The sequence below is a fragment of the Psittacula echo genome, assembly GCF_963264785.1.
Source record: "Psittacula echo genome assembly, chromosome: 7".
NCBI classification, from domain to species: domain Eukaryota; kingdom Metazoa; phylum Chordata; class Aves; order Psittaciformes; family Psittacidae; genus Psittacula; species Psittacula echo.
In genome coordinates this window covers 12,770,404-12,791,790 of record NC_137740.1, presented here as the reverse complement: position 1 = coordinate 12,791,790, position 21,387 = coordinate 12,770,404, and positions in this window count along the sequence as shown.

Below are 21,387 nucleotides of genomic sequence, written 5' to 3'. Positions count from 1 at the left end.
TGTCACTTGTATAAGCATGTTGCAGGATTACAAGAAATAAGGACTCTGATTATCTGAAGTTGTTCATTGTGGTTACTTTACTGTTTGGTACTGTTAATACACTGCTAAATGTGTAGTGCTGATATAGCCTTTGTAATTAATGTGGAAATCTGTGTTGTGTTGTTTACATTTGTTGTCACATTCAGTTTTCTGTAAGTTTTAGAAGACACAACTATTCGGAGCATGATGATATAAGGGTGGAATTTTGGAGTAAACCGGATATGCAATGCATTTATTTTACTATTATCAATATATTCCATTTTTTTGGTGCTTTATTTACATATATAAAGTTGAAATACAGGCACCTCTGAGACAGGATTTTGGCTTATTTTACTAAGCAAATAATAGAGTGTATTGTAAATAACTTTTAAAAGTGCTCTTTATTTTAATACCTTCTGTTATAGAATATCACTCACTGGGGATGATAACTCATGGTAATTCTGGGAGGGAGAACTGTTTATTTAAAAATATTCTTGCCTGGATTTTGTAAGTATGTTCATCCACCTTTAATATGCATCTATAATAGATGCTCTGTACTAATGGATGTGTGATACAGTAAGTGTGTTCATCTACTCTCACTTCAAATGCGTGTATTTTATATGTAAGTTACAGCTCACCTTTAATCACTTGACGGAGATTGGATATTCCAGTCTGAATGATTATTGCAATTCCAGCTCTTGTCTGGGACGAGGGCATTGCTGCTGCTGAAGGGAAAACCTTTTAAACTCATGCAGATTGATCCTATTTTATTTCTAATTTTTTCATATGCTTTTAAAGGAGGGGGAAAGAAAAGAGTAGTATGTTTCGTAGAGGTGTAAGAAAGGTTGCTTGTATTCAGGATGAGAATTTGATGGTGGTTGTGGTTAACAGGTTTGGGTGTTTTTGCTAGTTCTCTAATATTAGTGCATTCTTACCGGTCTTTGAGCTTTGTGTCAAAAGCCTCGTAGAGAGGCAGATAAACGTCAGCTCTTCAATGCAATGGAGGACACACTTCAGGCAACACTAATGTGAACTTGATCTAATAGTTCCTCTGGTATTTTCCTTCATGTTATCGCTTTCCTTGGATTTATGCTGTAGCAAGATGTTAACACTAGCTACTTGAAGATTATCCTGTTGTGATAGTCTGATGCAACAAATTGCATGGATTTAAAGGAAACCAACCTTTCCATTGTATGTTTTTGCATTAATTTTGTAACACTTGTTTCTCATAACATAAATATCTCTTGTTCCATTACAACCCGAATTTACTGTCAGTAAGCTGCTGATCTCCTAAAGAAGGCTGAGAGCCACTATTCTTCAAAGAACAACCCCAGTTCTGACTTCACGCTGTCTATTATATCAATGGCACGCTTATAAGTTTGTGTAGTAGTGTAGTTGCTTGGACGTTTTATGTCTGATTCACTCCTGTACCCCTGTGCTTAGAGGTGTTCTCCTCTTCCAGTGTCGACAAGATACTGCTGTGGTCTTTTCTTGTTCTGAAAAACTTCAAAGTCCTGTAGACTGCCTTAAAGTCAGTTCCGTGCAGGAGTCTGCTTGATGTGGAGTTAAAACCTTGCGAAAGAGGAGGTGGGGAACCACTAAGCAGTGCTTGAAGAGTGCTCCTGTCTAGCTCTTCCTGGACAAAGCAACTGTAACAGTGGTCAGCTCATTTTCTCTTTTCCAGGCTAATTCAGTATCAGCGCAGGTTTTTCTCAGACAGTAGTGTTCCCAGGGTTTGTACAATGTGGAGAGCTGGAATTTTTAGATCTTGGGTATCGTATGAAATAATGCCTTCCCTTGGCAGACTGCAGCACTGGAATGGCTGTTGAGGGAATGAATGCTTTGGATGAGATGATAGCCATCACTTAAGCATCCTATTCAGTGCCAGATATCTTCATACAAGAAAAGGCATGGTAGACTGATGTGTAGTAGTTGGTTTCTTAAAAAGCATAATTCTAATTCTAATTCCTAATAATTAGCTACTCTTAATAGCTAAATATGTATCTTTATCCCTTTGATTACTCAGTAGTAATGGTAATTTGTATGCCTGTCATCCTTGTCTACTCATTCTGTAAACCTCTAATAAGTTTTTGAAGGCTTCATTCACGTTACGTGTTTGTTTAAAAGCTCAGTACGCTGAGGGGGGAGAGGAGGTGCTACATGGCAACCTGTATTGGCAAGGAGGTTCCTGCTTTTCCTCATGATTATTTTAGCATTGCGATGACGAGGGCAAGTGGATGAGTCCTTGGGAGAGTGGGAGGTGGGAAATGAGATTTCTTGTGTTCTAGGGAAATTGCTCATCTTGTTCCAAGCTGGATTCTTGTTTTGCTTTGTGTCATCTCTCTTGAGAAAACAGCCAAGGAGAAGTATAGAGTCATATAATAACTTAATAAAAGATTCTAAACAACTAGAAGGTGAATGTGGCCTACGTGTGCTTGACTGTTGAAAGTCCAATCTGGTCTCTCCAGCAAGGTTTGACAGAGATTGTTTAGTCATAGAGTGCATTGCTGTAGTGTTGTGTGTACAGGAGTAATATGAGAGCAGCAAGAAAATATACTGATATTACATCAGTTGCATTAAAAGCTTTAACCACATTTTGTTTTATTAAGCTTAAGCTTCTATGGAATCTACCAGTCTGGCTGTGTCAGTACCACTGAAACAGAGAAAAGCCTTTAATCTGGTACACCTCTGAACAAGATGATGTAGCTGCTGCCCTTCAGTACTCGGCAAGAGCTGCAGGCTGCGTATTGATGTGCCCCTCTACCCTGTGATGCAGATTTGTGGTTGTTCCTGCTCCTTTGACACTACTGGGAGTGGGGAGTGAGCGTGCTTGGATAAAATGGTAGTATGTTAGTTGTATAGATCTGAAAAGAATTTAGCCCCCCTCCCTCCATCATGTAGACTAGATAAGTCTGAGTTCAGCACTGTTTTCGCTGATCAATACAGAAAGCACTGGAGGAATTACCTTGTTAGAGTAAAACTGTAGGAAGTAAAACACAGGCAGGAACTTTATGGGCATCAGAAGTAAAATTCCTGATCAAATCTTGAGTTCCTGAGGCAAAATATTACACCTACTGAATATCCCAGCTGTGTGAAAGGACATAGTTAAAAAGGCATCTTCAGTTTGCAGCTGTTGCTGTTGCTAAACTCGTATGAGAAGTTTTGATACACTTGACATTATAGACATTTGAGGCCTCAGTTTTTCCCCTTGCCACAAGATCCTCAAAGAAGTTAAAGTGTATAAGCAGTGTTCCTAGATTTCGTACAGGTGGGAGTAATGAGGTGTCATTTCTCCTTGGAAATCCTTGTAACTTGTTCATCAAAATTAGTCATGCTTGGCTTTGTAGTTAAGAGAGATTGTTCAGAATTGGAGTGTCTTAAGAAATGTTTTGGCTTATGGTAAGAGATTTGTTTGCTTTGTGCCCAGAACTCACGTTTCTGTGTTCGACCCGCTGCTGAGAGCTTTCTGCCAAAATAACAGATAATCTCTGACAAAACACTACCAAGAAAACAAACATTTATCTGCCCCTTTCCTTTTTTATTTCCAGAAGCAAGCAGTGGAAAGACCAGGCAAAGATGTGTGTTTTAATAGCCCTGCTTTGGCTAAAAAATGTTGTGGGTATTGATGGTCTTTTGGATGGTGCTGAGAGACCATCTTCCATCTCTAGGGGATCTGCAATAGGAAAGGTTACCACCATATCACCAGCACAAGGCAGAAACTTGGAGCACTTAAGCCAACCATGAAATGCCAACTACTCCAGCTCTAGAAATACTCACATGATTCAGTATGGTAAAGGGCATGGCAAATATTTGCCCAGTGATGCAAAAAAAAAGGACGTGTTTTTTCTGCTGTGGTGTTGTATGCTTTCGAACTTCCTTAGTGTAAGGATGCCGTGTTAGATGGCTTGGAAACCCCAAGTCTATCGGTTGGCATTCTTGCTGCAGTAGGCAGGAGCAGGGTTTCTTCTCTGCCACATGCTTTGGATTTTTGAGTGCAGCCCTTTTGAGCATGTCTGCACCACGTGAGATTCCTCTATACAATCATGGCTTGGTTCTCCACAGTCTAACAAGCCCTTCCTTTGAATCATGCTTTTTTGTTGTCTTTTGTGTTTTGTAGACACTGAAGTCTGAAGCGATTGCTGAGCTGAGAGCTCCATTGTGACCCAGAATTGCATTTTCCATAGAGATAAACTGGCACTTGAACAGATGTTTGGTTTTTTTTTTTTAATTGTTCTGTCCTTCTGCCCAGCTCTGGTTTGTACTTAGAGAAGCCACGATATTCTTCAGATATCCACAGAGTTCTTGAATAAATTAAAGTACAATTCAGGAAACAAACTTCCTTTGTAGTTTAGTATCAAAGCAGGAGAGAGGCCTCAACACTAACTCTATCTGCATGGCTAAGACCAGTGTAGCTCAGACATGTGCAAATCAAATGTTTCTTTATCTTCTTAAATGAGTTTTCTCACTGATTTGCGGAATATCAGCTTGGTTCTTTATTATAAAATATACAATTTCTGCAAGCCAGATATTCACCAAAGGTAACATTAGACACTGAGCAAATAATTGTTTCCTGTCACACTGCATTAGGAACTGGGAAGAAAGTGTTTCCTAATTCGTATTTGTGCAGAACTAAATATAGCTCTAGTGAAGCTTAACTTCAGCTTCAGCCACTCAAGTGCCTGAGAAATTGAGCGCCATGTTTGTCAGTCACTGGGAAGATTACTTTAGACGTTCTTGTGTGCTTTTTGCCCTCCCACTTGTGAGTTTTCTAATCTTAGGAACTTGAACATGAGGCTCACCAAATTCTCAGAAAACCCTTGTAGTCCTGGGTTATTGCTGTCTGCAAGGGGGACTGCAGATATTTTCTGTTAGGAGTTTAGGATAAGAAGCCCTGGCTGCAACTCCCCCATTCCGTATTTAACAAAGACAAAGTTAAACTGTCCTGTATTCATGTTTTGCAGCAAAACCAGGTCTGATTTTTTTACCTTAAATCTGTTATTTATTACTCTGTGGCTGTTCTGTAAAGCTGATGACATGATGCATAAGATCCAGATTGGACTGTACAAGTGAAATCATGCTGTGCACCTGGAAAGAAAAATCTGATGTTGTAGAAAGGAGTATTGGATAGATTGTGTCTCCTCCCTGGAAAGCATACAAGTGCCTCCATATCGAGTCTGTCAGCTGTGGCATAACAGCCTTCGTGCTGCATCTGCACTGAAAAGGCAGCACTGCTTCGTAAGATGATGGAAATGCCAAATGCTGGGTTTTGGAGCTTTAGTCTTTTGGCTGGCATCTGTGAGGATGATGCTTCAGGTTTATGTCATCCAGTGGGTCTAGGTGTGTGCTTGGTCTCAGAGTTAATTCCATTCTTTTTTTCTTTTGTGCTCGAATTTATGGTGATAAGCTGATCCTCTCTAGTCATCTCTGCTTGACAGCAAGCAGGATGAGTATTTTTCAGAGGTCTGAGGGGTCTTAAATTAGGAGTTCATAGGGAAACCTAGACATTACTTAGTCATTCATCTGTGTCATTTCTTCAACCTTAATTGTGCTACCAACTTGTGCATTTCGTCAGTGCTCTGCCCAATTTCATCAATGCTCTGCCCAACTTTCTCATGGTATGGGTGATGCATATAATTAGGAAGAGGAGGGAACATGTTTGCTGTTGCTAGTGGGGTGGAGGAATCCTGTGTCGGCTCTGCCAAGGAGAGATCCTTTGAGGAAGCATTCTAAAGAAATCCAAAGGAAATTGGTTAGGTTTGTAAATTGGTTAGGTTTGTAACAGCTTTCCTTCTGGCAGACTGAGATTTATTTAGACTGTAGGATGTGACAGGCGGTTCCTGGTGCCTCAGCTCTGAAGTGTAAGCAATGGCTGGAAATGCAAGTGGTTGCATTAGAAGATCTCCTTCCTCCAGTGGGGAGAGTGTTTGAGCTTAAACTCTCCCCTGGTTTAGATCTTTGAAGTTTGGATCTTTAAAACCATTCTTCACTCCAAAGACCTACTAGTACAGTTGTCATCCTTCCCATCTGAGACAGGCTGGACCTGGCTCCCTTTAGAGGCCATTAAAGCTCCTCGTTTCATCCTCCAGAGAGGTCAGCAGAGAAAGACAGAAGTAAGTAATTATTCCCTGCCTCTCCTCCAGTAGCTGAGTGAGCTGTGGAAGTTGAAACACCATTAAATCTCTGATCAGCACGGAGGGGCTACAAAGCCTCTGCAGCGAGGGAGCTCCTGGCGTGCAGTGGAGGGGGGGCTGAGTAACAGGTGGTATTTAGAAACTAATTAATATTTGTGAATAACAAGGTGCTATTGATAAGGAAACAAATCAGCCTGCTTGTGAATATTTACAATGATGACTTTCCGCGCTGCTGGGATTGCACAGTCCTTTTCCAGCTGCCACATGGCTTGTGTTACAGCATTTTAGACTGGGGTAAAAACTTCCTCTACTGTAGGGCAGCAGCCAGTGGAGCAGTTCAGCAGAGTATACACTTTTAGAAGAGTATTCTCACCAGTTTGGTATTAGTGGGCCACTAGGTCCCAAACATCTAAAGTATTCTTTGCTGGTGGAGCAAGCCATGCAATTTAGCTTGAGATTTCATCCCATTAAGAGCCAGGCCATGCACAGAGATAATGCTATGTTTGAAGAGTAAGCAGGTGTTAAAGGTTCTTCTCCCTCTTAATGTTGTGTGCAAGTGTTTTACAGTAGATCAAACTTGCCTAATGTAATCTTCATAATGCTTTCATTTGAAATACTCCCTGTGGTTTGTATTTGTGGAACTGAAAGAGCAGAATCTACTCTGTAGCTTGGTGGGGTGGGGTGTTCGATTGAACATATGTTCACACTGTCATTTGGGAAAGATAATAGGTTTTTAACCTCTGTCAGTGTTAGACTGAGGTATTTATGGAGCTGTATTAAAGCTGTGCTTAGGCAGCTAACCTTGTAATACAGTTTTTTCACAATTTGCCATTTTCTCATGATAAGTTGTGGCTTTTCTTGGCCTCTCACGGTGCCTCTTGCTGTGTCAGGCAGCATGGGCGCTTACCAAGAAATGTGGAATTCCTTCTTGTCAGTGCTGCATGAAATGCTCATGGCTGCTAGTGTTGCCTGCTCAGTAAATACTGGCACGTAGATTGAAAAACCAGCCTTGGAGAGTTTCAGGAAATACTCTTCTGGGCTTGACACACGGGAACTGGCAAAAACTGTGGTGGTAGCGCTTGTGCTTTTGGTTGCAGAGGTGCCCAGGTGGAGCTGTGGGTGCTGAGCTCTTGTTCCAGGGTGCTGCAGGGGATGTGCCCTTGCTGTGTGTGGCAAGAAGCTCTCAGCAGCCTCTCTGCTACTCTTGCTGGCCTTGAGTTTAACTTGAGGGACGGAGGAAGCTGTGTGTAATTTAGTGTGCTAAAATCCTATTGATATGGTCTCTCTTCAGTCACTTTAGGCTTCTAAATGAGCCCAACGGAGACTGCAGTGTGCTTCATGGAGGAAGTTATCTCCAGTGAGCTGCCATTACCACATTCGTCACTGCTGATTAGATTTTTGTTAATGTTTAATCCTCAATGGCAAAAGCCTGGTGTTTATGTCCTCTTCGTGTGCAAGCAGAGCATCTGCTTTGCAAAGCTGGCTTTGACATCCAGAGCTGAGTCAGTGTAAAATTTTAAGTATACACGTCAAAGAGATGCAATGAAATTCAGAGCATAAGCGATCGCTTTGGTGTGCGCAGGTCCTGTTGTGGAAGGGGCTTTCAGGAGCCTTAAAATGCATATTAAATAATGCTTGGTATGACCGAGGGGATTTTCTGTCATCAACCTAAAATTCTTTGCTTTCTGTCTCTGTTTTAATATTTCAGTTGCAGAAAAGATCATTTATTTGTTTTGTTATTTTGGTGTCATGTTCCCCTTTCTTTTCTAGTAGCAGTGCAACAGAGGTGTAGCTGAGAACTGCCCCTACAATGCAAATGGAAAATGTACTTATGCTTTTGGGAGAAAGGAGTTTTTTAGTGAAATACATGCATGTGTAACTGTGGATGACTGCAGCTCTGTGTTACAACTGCAGCAAATTCCATAGGGTTGCCAGAGAATAAATTCAAAAGAAACACATAAAAAGTCATACAATTAGCAGCAGAGACTGATATGTTTAAGGGAGAATATTAATTTAAATTGTTGGCTTATAGAAATTTCAAGTATTTTTATGCATTTAATAAAGGGTTGCCATTTAAGTAGCTTAAGTATCCTTCTCTGTATACAATGTGTTTGGGGATTTAACAAACCTCTTACTGCTGGATGGATTCCACTCAGATGTGATTGCCATTCTTGCAACAAAGAGCAGCTGATGAAGAGAGTGAAAAGAGCTGGTACTGAAATGGTCATTGTGTTAGTCGTGGGGGAAGGGAGGAACCAGATTTGTATAATCTATCTTCTGTTCATTTTAGTATGTTAGTCTTGGGCATGGGCATCAAGGTGGATGTGTGCATGCCTAAAAGAGGGGCTTCCTCAAATCCTGGGGAGCCTGGCAGGAGATGCCAGGGTGCCTCTCTAGGATTTAGACCTGAAGGATGGAGACTGACAGTGTGAGACAGCTGAAGGTGGGATGGTGACCTGACACTGAGGGAGAGATGCTGGGGTAGAAAGCTGGAATGCTGTATAAGAGGGGGGAAAAACTCATGACATGTTGTAGACAGGGGAACTTGCAGGGACAGAAGAAGGGGACAAAGTTGTGAAAAACATACCGAGGAGCACTGTGCTCCTCGGTATTGGCAGAGTAAATCCTTTGCGTTTAAAACAGGAACACGCTCTGAATGACTTGCAGTGAATGCTGCTGGTGTGTGCCAGAAGTAAATATAGTAGAGTAAGCACTGCTACAGAGTCACTGAAGTCAACGCTGCATAGCATAAAATTGCATAATATATTTGTTTGTGAAGGTTATTAGAACAGAGTTTTAAATGGATCCGAGTCCTTGGAAAGGTGAATGTATTCTGGTTGCCTGCGCTGAGATTTCCAATACATCCCACTCTGACCTGGCAGCAGACTGCCAGCAGAAGGGGTGAGCTTGCTGTTCCCCTCCTACCAGCTCTGGTGCTTGTCTGACCAGCTCCCGAGCAGGTTCCGCTCACTGTGCTGGGAGGGAGGGAACTGCCTCCTCTCCCCAAAATTGAAAGCAAGGGGAATTCTGTTGTCTTGCTCAGCTTAGGTTGTGAGGGGATGAAAGAGAGGGTCTTCCAAGGGGGGGGTGTGTGTGTGAGAGGATAGATGGAGATATCTGTAGGTGCGTGAGGCAGGCAGGCATCTTAACCCCATGTCCCATCTTGGCGCTGGAGTGAACCAGTGGCATTCCTACCCTCTTCCACCAAGGATGCGAATAGTGCGTGATGCAGCAACCGTTAGAGACTCGGAACGTGGGGCACTGTCACACTCTCTGAAAGAGTACTGAAACTGTTTACGAAATGAGTACTTTGTAAATGATAAAAACTAAATAACACGTTCTCTGCATCATTTTGAATCACTTATCCTTCTGAGGGCTATAGTCATTTGGCTCACATTAAAGAATGCTTAATGGTGTAACTGAGCTCAAGCCGTCAGTTGCTGAGCCGAATCGACACTGAAGATAGGAGGTGTGTTTTTGGGGAGACATGTGGGTTCCCTGAAATGTCACTGAGAGCATGGAACAGTGCCCTGAGGGCTCAGAGCTCTGTGGCTGGGACAGGTAGGAGGCATGGTCAGGGCTGTGAAAGGTCGGGATATCTTTCAGAAAGGGCTTTTGAGACCTGGAGCAACGGAAGTGGGATGTATCTCTGTGGTGATAACGTGCAGGGTCATGACCTTAGGGGGCATTAGGAGAAAGAGACTTTTTCTCTGAGCTGGGTAGGATGGGAAGGGGTTACCAGATGTGGAAGTACTGGAGAAACACAGCTTTACTCTGTTCTGTCCCAAGGTGACAGTAAGCTGCAAGGATGGTGCTGGGCAGAAGTTAGTGGGGTAAGAGAGGAGGTAGGTAATCTGGAGGATGGGAAGTCATCTCAGAGCAAACTCCAAGAACTTGCTTGATTTGGGTGGTAAAATGAGCCCTGACAGGCAGGTGATGTAATTCATTTTTATCATCAAGGAAATAAACCTCAGGGTTAGGGAAAAGCTCTTGAGGCTGCTGGATCAGTGTTGGCATGAAAACAAATGGCTAAAAGCTGTTTAGGAATAGATGTTAGGCTGAAAGTAAGAAGTGTTTTGACTCTTGGAAGAGCTCAGTTCTGCAGTAAGTACTGGATATGGGGGCTGAGGAAGAGCATTTTCAGTATGTTGGGGTCTGTTGCTGTGATTTGGGTTCTTGGATGTGATATTTGTAATGGAGAGCCTGAGGTAGTGGTCTGTAAGGGAAACATCTTTCCCATCCGCATCTGTATGTGGTAGTGGATTATCATGACCACATTGTGCCTGAGGAGGAAGGGGGAGGAACTGTCGTTTGCTGTCACAGTTTTAAAAGCATCTGGATGGGAACATGTGGTGAGCCAAACTTCTTCCCCAGGGTGGAGAATGCATGTCGTTCACTGAAGTTTTGACCTTTGCTTTACATTTCATCTGTGAATGTCTCTGCTGTTATGGTCACTTATGACACTTATTTTTGTTTGTGTTTCTTTTTTTCTAGATATTTTTATGGCCTCTGTCACAGTGGTGTCTCAGTGTCTGCCAGGCATTTATGGATTTATTCTGAGAACGTTCCTGTGAGGTAGGGAAACGTTATCACCTTTGTTTTACAGACTGGCAACTGAAGCACAAGGAGATAAAGGTTGGGTGAGGAGTCTGGAGCACAGCCAGCAGTGAAACGCTGATTGCAAGCAACTTCTTTATTGTCTTAATCCCAAACCCAGCTCCCTGTCTTTGGCTTTGTTTCTTTATTCCTTTCCTTTCTTAAATCTTTTATTCTTTCCCTGGTCTGAGTTTTAGTCGAAACAATCTGCAAGGGGCTGGGAGGACCTGTGGAAAATATGATTAGAGTTACTGGTGTCCTTTTTTTAACATTGTTACTTATGAGTTGAAATGCCTTTCTAAAAATATCAGCAGATCTGTTTATGTTAAGTGATCAACATGTTTAGACTTCCACAGATAATCTGTCGTGCTTTTTTGAGTCAGTAGCTCCTTTATCCTACCTGTCTGGGCTTGTGGCTGTTGAATTCTTACCCTGCCTAAGTTAATGCCATCCCAATCACCTAAAGCAATGCCAGGAATTTCATCATCCATGCAAAGATCTGATTCATGTCAAGACAGGTGTAAAGTTTCTCAAGTACACTTATGTATAATTACTGTTTAACTTTATTTTTCAAAGGTCTTTGCAAGCCATCTGAAGTGTTCAGCTCTGAGCTCCCGGATTTGCCCAGAAATTGGATTTCAGTGCCTGATTAGTAATGCTGATCCCTTTCAAAAGTATTGCAAAGTTCCCGACACGTGTGCACGCACTGAATTGCAATTTATACCATAAAAATCAAATAACATGAACAACCGCTTGAAAAATATCTCCCCCCCCCGCTCCAAGTAAAGAATTTTTAAGATAGTTTTCCCCTGAGCCCTTCTTTTCCTTCAGGTTGGTATTTAAAGCGTGACTTTTACTACTTAAGGAATTTTCTTAGAGCAATGGCTGTAAGAAACCGGCAGGCTCTGACAATTAAATGTTTTTATTGTATATTAAAATAAGCAACATTATTAAAATGCAAATATTGCAAAGAAATATTTAATGCCATCTTTCCAATCTTGCAGCCTGTAAAATACACACATGGAATTGCATTTATGTGCTTGATCAATGTATATTACGTGTCTTTGTGTCCCCAAGAATGAAGCGCTAATGACTCAGGAACTGTCTCAAAGTGTTCTAAATAAGATTAAAGACCTGGCCAGTGACCTTAACAGTCAATTAGACTATGCATTACTCAGCCCAGTATTTGTGGAGTGTACAAGGGAAATGAAAGCTCATTAGCTAAGATGCTCATGCCTTAAACAAACAAGATTTCTCTAAAACCAGGAACTGGTCTTGTTGCTTAAGTGGAGATTGGAAGTCTCACAGTAGGCATCTTGTTGCGTATGGGTGTTTGAAAGCAGTGCTGGTGAGGTCCTGAGGAGTGGAGAAAAGCCTGCTAGTGAGCTTTTGGGCTGAAAGGCTTTTGAAATAGGTCTTGCCAGGCATGGATGGTGTTGAGTCAGGCAATGGCAGGTGCAGTAGCAGACTGAACTTAGATTTTGGGATGTGCCTTCTGAGAGGTTATACAAAGTCAGCACGAATGGGAAGGCTGGTTTCGGAAACCTTGTGTTTCACAGAAACATCAGGGCAGGGAAGGCTGTCTTGGCATGCCATACTGCATGTTTCGTTTTTATCAAAGTTGATTCCAGGATTGGCAAGTTTGGATTTGGATGCAAATAAGAGCGTGAGCAGAAAGGCTCTAAGCTGCTGTGCCCACTGAAGAGCAGAGTTTACAGACTGCATTCACTTCTCCTTCAGTTCAGGAGAGGTGAGATGAAGGGGTGCCAACTACTCAGAGGTACAGCTGGGTCAGATTCCTTGTTCCCCACTGGCTTCCACCCCTTGCAGGCTCACCTCGCCTATGGAGTCGTTGGCATGAAACCAGGCTGGCAGTGAGCAGCAGGACAGAGCACATACCAGTGACGGGTTAATTTGTTGAGATGAAAACCCAGACAGTATCTGAATTACAGGAGAGTCTCTGTCATCTTTAGGATGATATTTGTTAATTAATCATCTGCCTGTAGTTTTATATTGTGTTCAGAAGCATCTTGGAGCAGTCCTAGGCTGGAGGCAGCCTCCCCACTGGGATGATGCTATATGGTGACAAGGCTGAGCCAAGAGCAGTGACAGCAGTACATGGGAGCTGAGCCTGCAGCTTGGTCATGCTGCTCTTCAGCAAAACAGTAGGCCTTGAGGGCTTGAAGTTTTGTAGTCCTTCTTTTCTGGTTTGCGCAGTTACATATGCTTTTAGCTGACCCTGAGAAGTTCTTCTGTCATTCTTAATGTAAACTCAGGTTTTAGGCAATAAAAGACAGATTCTGACCATATAAAACGTGGCTGAAAGTACACTGAGAGTGGCATGCAATAACATCTTTTAAAGTAAGGTTTTCTTTAACATAAATTGGGCAGAATCTTCCTGATCTAGGTCATGGGTTGTCTATAGGGGTTTCTTTTAAAATAATTTCCTTAGCGAAGTCCATCTGATTGGGGTGGGAGGGGCAGGGAACTGGGAAAAAGTGTACTTTTGCTGTTCAGATGAATGGGAGAATAAAGAAAAGGAAGCCTGTTCAATCATGTCAGGTGGAATCTAAAGCATCAAGGAATGATGTTACAGGAGAACCCCTGAAGATAAATTGTAACCTAGATTAGCAGAATGCAGATTAAGTCTTCAGGAGTTTGGAGACTGCAGTGCATCCTGAAGCAGTCTTTTGACATTCATTTGAACTAAAATTGTATGCTTGCTCTGTCAGGGATATACAAAAATACCTAGTTTCCATTTGAATGTTACAGTCCTGAAGTTAATGAATTTATTAAAATGAAGATTGCTTGAAAAGATTAAAAACCCCAAACTCAGGATTTTCAGTTTGAATTGGCTATTGCTAGGGAAATATTATATATCTATGTGATTATCTATACTTATGTGATTGGGGTTTAGGGGATTTTTATGCATGCAACATTACCACTGAAAGCTGGACGCTGGAATCACAGTTAAAACTGAGACTTCTACACTGTTAGTTTTCTTCATGACGATGTTGAAATATAAACCAGTTGTCACGAGATCACACTGTCCTCTTGTAATACTTTAAATGTTTTTAATTTGTTTACATTTTGTAAATCGTGTTGTGATACCATGCTCTAATTTAAGGGGTGTTTTCTGTGATACAGTTTGTGTATTTCTACAAGATTTTGCCATGTATCTTATGGGATTCAAAGTGATTTGATTGTGTGTTAATGCCACATTGGCCAGAACATCATGCAAAGCAGCGACTTACCCGTTACTTTTCACTATAATATGGTGAACAGTATTTTCTGTCTGTGTTTAAATGAGAGCCTTGAAAGGCTGATGGCTGAATTTATTGGCATAGCTCAAGCATTCTTTTATGTATGGATATATATTATTTTCTGGGAGGTACTTAAGAGTCTTTGAAGGTCCTTTTATCTCACAGATGAATATAGTGTTCTAATATATTGGATCCCAAAGGGCATGACTGCTGGCCATTTACCTGGTTTCACATGGTGTTCTTTGGAGAATGCATGTGGAGAGGGAAGGATGGGGTTCCAAACTTGGACTAATAAAATCCCCTTCTGCTGTGAAGGTGTATGCTTTAGCTGTCTACAGCAAGATATAGTTTCAAAAGAGTATTTATGAAAAAGAGCATCAGCAGAAGCTGGAGATGTTACAAGATTTAACCATGTTTGTAAAATTAAACATGAGCTTTAGCCCTCTGGTCTTTTTCATTTCCCTTTCTATTATATAATCAGAATATTGGTAGGTGGCTTTTGTTTTGTCACTTCACCTGTTTAATTTAGCTATCTGAGGGTTATGCAATCAAGGTATAATCACCATAACTGGCAACGCAACCTTGTCATCCCACAGAGTCAGCACTTGCTCCTGCTCTGGCGCAATGGCTTTGAATAGCTGCCACCCTGTGTGTGTGTTTTCTAAACCCAAGACAAGTGCTGAACTCATTAAAAATACATGCTACATAAGTTAATGTGCATAAGGAGTTTTGGTACTGAGATCTCCTTTGAGGATACATTTAGCTCTAATTAACTTGGTTTCGTTCTATCTGCTATCAACATAGGCTTGGCTGAAACCAGCCAGTATTGGTTAGACTTCTGGTTTGAAGTAGAGCCCAGCAGGATGGTGGATTAAAGCCGCTGCAGTTGTGACTGTGCCGGGGTTCCTGGTGCTTGTGCCAGCTCCTGGGGCTGTGCCGGGCACGAGCACCAGCAGTGCCATTCCTGGGGGCAGGGTGCTGCACTAGGTGCATGTGCAGCCTGTTGTACTCTAAGGCAAAACTCTGGATTTCTAGAGAGACCTGAAATAATGAGGTTTGCTGAGCTGTGATTGAACAATTGCATGATACCAAACTCCTCTGACTGAACTAGAGTCTGAATTTTTCCACTAATGGAATAAGGAACAGCAGCAGTCTGGTCTGGCTTTTCTCTCTGCTCATACTTTCTTTCTGCCCAACAACTCCAGGATGATTTCCAAGGATTTTGCTAATTATGATCTGTTTTTCAGGGAAGACAGGCAGCGAGGCAGGGATTACTGATGGTTGCATTTGTAGTAACAACAGGTACAAGCATACACAGATTGAAATATTGGGTGGGTTTTTTTGGACCTGTGTCCTGGGTTCAGCAGCAGCAGTCAGTTTTTCTTCTTCTTAGTAGCTGGTGCAGCGCTGTGGTTTTGACTTTCGGCCTGGGAAAAATACTGATAAAGCCGATGTTTTCAGTTACTGGTCAGAATGTTTATCCTGACCAAGGACTTTGTGAGTCTCATGCTCTGCCAGGGAGGAGGAGAAGCCGGGAGGAAGCAGGGACAGGACACCTGACCCAAACTAGCCAAAGAGGTATTCCATACCATAGCACGTCATGCCCAGGATGTAGAATGGAGAGTTCCCGGAAGGGCTGGATCATGGCAGGGTGGGGGTGAGGTACCGGTTGGTGAGCGGTTGTATTCTCTTGCTTGTTATTTCCTTTATCATTATTATTATTGGTGGTAGCAGTAGTGATTTGTGTTATACCTTAGTTATTAAACTGTTCTTATCTCAACCCGTGGGAGTTGCATTCTTTTGATTCTCCTCCCCGTCCCTCCAGGAGCGGAGGGAAGAAAGGTGGGGGGAGAAGTGGACTTCGTGGTTCTGATTTACAGCCTGGGCTTAAACCACGACAGTTCTTTTTGGCGCCCAACGTGGGGCACGAAGGGTTGAGATAACAACAGATCTGACTGAGGCACAATGCTGATTTATGGGCTCTCAAAGTTGTTCTTTTTGATACCACAGTTTCTGTATGTCGTAGCTTGCTTGGAGCCGGTATTTGCTGTGTTAGTGTTTATCAAGTGTGGGCCTTGGGCTAAGGTTCTTGTTTCATTGTATTTTATGGTAATGGCTTGTAATACGGGGGGGCTCCGGCAGCAGGGCGGGATGGACGTGGCCGTGGACTTGTACCTGGCCGTCCCGCTGCTCTTCCCCGTCCTGGCCCTCGTCCTCGCGTCCGTCTTTGTGAGGCTGCGGGGAGCTGAGGGGGAGCGGCCCCGGGAGCCGGCGGCGGCCGAAGCAGCCCGGGAGAGGGGCCCCGGGGACCAAGCGGCGGCGGGAACGGGGCCGCAGGACGGGAAGGAGGCGGCTGCCGAGGAGGGGAAGGAGGCAGCTGCCGAGCAGCGGGAGGAGGCGGCGGAGGAGCCGAGCCCCACAGCCGAGCCCAGCCCCGCGGCGGCCGAGAGCATCCCCCAGCAGCCGTCTGCCGAGCCCCGTGAGCCTGAGCCCCAGGAGGATGCAGGAGACCCCGCAGCACTTTCCAGCAAGGCAGAGGAGGAAGATCTGGACTCAGAAAAAGAGAAGCTGGTGGTGAGAGAGCCTTCAAGCACCGCAGCTACACCAGCCCCAGTGACAAGTACAGCAGCAGCATTTGAGAGTTCTGAAGGTTTTGAATGGCCTTTGGGTACCCTTGGAACCTGCCTGCTGATTGTGATGGGGATCACCATGTTGGCACACACACAGAGTGTGTTCTACCCACGACCATTTTGTCTGATCCCGAGAGTTAAGCAGAGTCAGGTTTGGGTCTTGTCTGGGTTTAGACAATACAGGGGGACCGAGAGGTTTTCCCCAAGGCTGGACAGTCATGAGTGTCACGGTGTGTGGGACAGTATGAGCGAGTATCTAATCCACTGGGCCCCTCCAGTGCTTTGGAAGCGTCGGAGATGGAAGGCAGCTCTGTGGAGTCCCCGACAAGTTGCAGAGACTGCTGCAGGGGAGGGTGAATTATTTTGAGCCTGGTGGGCCCATGACACTTCAGGCCATCAGGGCAGAGATGCAACATATAGATGGACTCATGATCGAGGGGTGGACTTTGCAATGGGCCTCTCCTGCTCTGAAAGACTGTTACAAGAGATGGAGTCCACCATCATGGACCGAATGGACTCAGCAGCTTTATAGGGATTGGTCTGTGCACTAAGATAAGAGTGCACTGAGATGAGAGTGAGGGTATATTGAAAATGTGGGATCTGAGCATGACGTGAATGGTATGGAATAAGGGGTGGATACTGTCCTGGGTTCAGCAGCAGCAGTCAGTTTTTCTTCTTCTTAGTAGCTGGTGCAGCGCTGTGGTTTTGACTTTCGGCCTGGGAAAAATACTGATAAAGCCGATGTTTTCAGTTACTGGTCAGAATGTTTATCCTGACCAAGGACTTTGTGAGTCTCCTGCTCTGCCAGGGAGGAGGAGAAGCCGGGAGGAAGCAGGGACAGGACACCTGACCCAAACTAGCCAAAGAGGTATTCCATACCATAGCACGTCATGCCCAGGATGTAGAATGGAGAGTTCCCGGAAGGGCTGGATCATGGCAGGGTGGGGGTGAGGTACCGGTTGGTGAGCGGTTGTATTCTCTTGCTTGTTATTTCCTTTATCATTATTATTATTGGTGGTAGCAGTAGTGATTTGTGTTATACCTTAGTTATTAAACTGTTCTTATCTCAACCCGTGGGAGTTGCATTCTTTTGATTCTCCTCCCCGTCCCTCCAGGAGCGGAGGGAAGAAAGGTGGGGGGAGAAGTGGACTTCGTGGTTCTGATTTACAGCCTGGGCTTAAACCACGACAACCTGACAGTGTTGGAAATCAAGCTTTGTTATTCTGTCCAGTAAAGCAGGTTTTGCTGAAAGCTGATTACAGTATTTTGTGAGTGAAGGTTTTCACTGTATCACTCTGCAAAAAAAATACTCACAGATCCATACTCGAGAGTGGACTGCCATATTTTGTGTAACTGGAAGAATGTATGGATCTGTTGCATTTTTATCACAGCAAAAGAAAATGATTTTCCTGTTGGTTTTGACTAGTACTAGGGTTTTAGTCTTGCAGAAGGATTTTTTAGATAGAAACATCAGGTAAAATAGATTCTGGATTTAAACACTGGGAGGAGGGTGTTGGGGTGGGGGGAAGGGAGGGAAGGAACCACAACCCAGCAGTTTTTGAGTGTTCATCATTTCCTGAAAATTGGACCTTTTAAAGTGTTTCAGGTTGGGTACACTAGAAATTGAGGCATTCAAATCACTGACTGCTTTTGAGAATGACAGCCAGAATCTCCATTAACGTTGCATCTTCTGCCTAGGGGATCACAGAGCAGAGACTGATGTGCTTTGAGGATGGAAATGGAGCAGTTTAAGAAGATACTGTGCTTCAGATGAGATGTGGTAACAGCACACAAGCATGTCTAGTTCAGTTTGCTGAAAAACAAAATAGAAATCACAGAGGATGATCTAAGGCTGTCTATTTTACTTTCCATAGAAGCAGACTAGCTATGCTCCTGTAATAAGTTGCCATGTTTCAGCTGTGAGGATGGTAATTTCCAGTTGATGAAAGGTAAATTACAGCTAAAACAGGTGGGTGCATTAAAATCGTAATGTGCTTGAAGATACCTGCCTTGTGTTCACATGGGAGTGGTACTTGCTGTGCTGGTTTGGACCAGTGGTCAGTCTAATTCAGTACCCTACCCCTGGCAATGATCAGTGCTAGATAACTGAGGCAGTGTGCAGGAAATCATTCATTTGATTATCAAATGTTTTATCTGCTGGGGAAGTGTTGGCTTCTATGAATGTGTCAAACCAAAACAGGCTGGTTTAGTCCCTGAGAGAGTCCCTTCTAAAATGCAGTTACATTTCTCTTTCTTTGCAGGCAAGGAGTTTATCGTTATTTCTTTGTGTTCTCTTCAGACATCTCAGCTGAGGGTTGGTTTAAGCCATACCCAGCCTTTATTCTGGCTTGGTTTTGGTGTCATTGTTTAGATGGGTTGCGGGGTTTTTTGGGAGGCAGTGCGTGTGTGGTGTTTCAGGATTTTTTTTTGGTGTGGTTTGTTTTTTAGTCTTTTATTTTTGTTCCTCTGCATCTCCAAAAAGCCAGAGTCATGGTCTCATGGTGGATGCACAGTCTGGGTTTTGGGGGTTTTTTTGCTAATTTTATAGCTGAAAGCTAGAATACTAAATGGATTTCATGTAGTTATTGTATTGCGTGAGTGTGTCTTCACATTAATTAAAATTTATTTAAACAAGGTGATAGGAGTAAAGTGCAGAGTAGGAAAAGGATAGATCAGAAACAGCAGATAAGATAGGTGTATTCAAATAGTCAGAGCCTGATGAAATTTGCCCTAGGGTACATCAGCAACCAGCCAAGCAACCTTTGAACCACTTACAATTATCTTTTAGAAATTGTGAAGGGCAAGAAAGGTCCTGGAGGACTGAAGAGGGCAAATGCGGTACCTGCCTTTGAAAGAGGCACAGGGAGTTCCAGATGAGTTAGTGTAGCTGCAGTGCTTAGAGAATTGGAGCACAATTTTTAATCAGTTTCTAGGAATCTGGAGGAGAAGATGATGATGATAAAGGGACTGGGGGGAGCAGTACCTCTGATGTTGCCTTGACTTCAGTAACTTTTGACATAACCTCTTGTGGCATTGCTGTGGAATAGGGAAATACGTGTATTTAATGATACAGTAAACAAGTAACTGTTTAAAGATGGTGTTTGAAGAGTAGTTACCTGTAACTTGTGGTGAAAATCGGGGAAAGAAGGGGAGTGGCAGGAGGAATTGTGCGGATACACCCCTATTTGTCTTGGGCTGAGCTTTATTTGCTGTTCTCTTTACTGATGTGGACAAGGGAATACTTACTAGATCTGCAAGCAAGCTCAAACCGAGGGGGGCTCAAGCATTGTGAAGCATAGTTAAATGGTTACGGTAGATTGAAGAAACATTTGTAAATCTGCAGCATATAACTTAATGAGCTGGAATGAGGAAATGCAAAATGGTGAGGATGTGGCTAGCCTGCACAGCCATAGAAGAGCGCTTTGGGACACATGCTGGATCACCACCTATGCACAAGCTAACAGTTGCAGAGAGGCCAGCCTCCATCTGGAGTGTATTAAGAGGACTGTAATTAAAGGTAATGGTTCTGCCATGGGCAGTGCTGCTCAGGACCTGTGCTGAGCTGTAAGGATGGTACATTAGGGAGTGTGGATTGGCCAAGGGCATTGCTGGATGTGGCTGGGATCTGGAGGGCAGATGAGATGTGGAGGTTCTTGGAACTGGGTCCAGTCAGCCTGTGGATGAGGAGACCGAGTGGTCAGTTGCTGTCTTGACCAAGGGATGGACAAGAGGTGAAGCTGTAACTTGGATCCCACTGGTGATCGCAAGTATGAGAAAGCCATCAACTAATCAAGAAAGGTGCTGAACACTGGAGTGAATGTGCCAGAGAACTGTGTGGCTGGCCAGGGACTGGAGCAGGAGCGGTGTGAATGAGGGCCAAGGGAGCAGTGCTATCTGAACTTGTCTGACCATAGCCACATACCCTGACTGGGTGGCTAGAGTGATGGTGGTATCTTACTCTTCCTGGGGGAGCAGAGGGAAGGGAAAAGAGGCAAAGTTCACAGGATGCAGCGAGGGAAGCACAGAGCACTGGAACAAGGGGCCAAAGAGTTTGTGGCACTTCTGTCCTCGGAAATACTTGAAAATCAACTGCACAAGGCTCTGGACAACACAGCCTGACTTCAAAGGTGGCCCTGCTTTCAGCAGGCATTTGAATGAGGGACCTGCAGAGGTCCCTTCCCACCTGGTGTGTTCTGAGGTTCAATAAACTGCTTCTGTCCTCCTTTTGTTTAGAGGATGAATTTTTTGAATGATAGGTCTCTTGGGTCAGTGGCAGTGCTCCTCCAGGTAATGTTAATCAATGGTTTAGAAAGGCCAGGTATTACTGAGATTGCTTCCCTTTGAGTAGTGTCTCTTAACACAAGACCAATTGTTTTCTCAATCAGGCTTCAAGAGGAAACACTGTAATCAAATGTTTAAATTTCTTCAGTGCTTCAGGATTTTCTTTTGTTAGAAGCACCAGTGTGTTTTCTAGGATACAGGTGCTTAAATTCATAGCCTTTAAAAGACCTTTGCATCAAGCACATGGATTGGATTGGGTGCTTGAAGGGAGGTTGTTGCCTTGTAATACGATAAACATGTACCTAATCAGAAAAGCTGGTTATTTCCCATCACAATAAACAGAAAACGTGATCAGTGACTTCAGCATCTATTTCGTCTTAGTGTTTTGCAAAAGTTAATAACTATGAGTTTGTAATAGTGATATGTAATCTCTAACATGCAGTGGTTAAATATTAATATAGATTGGCT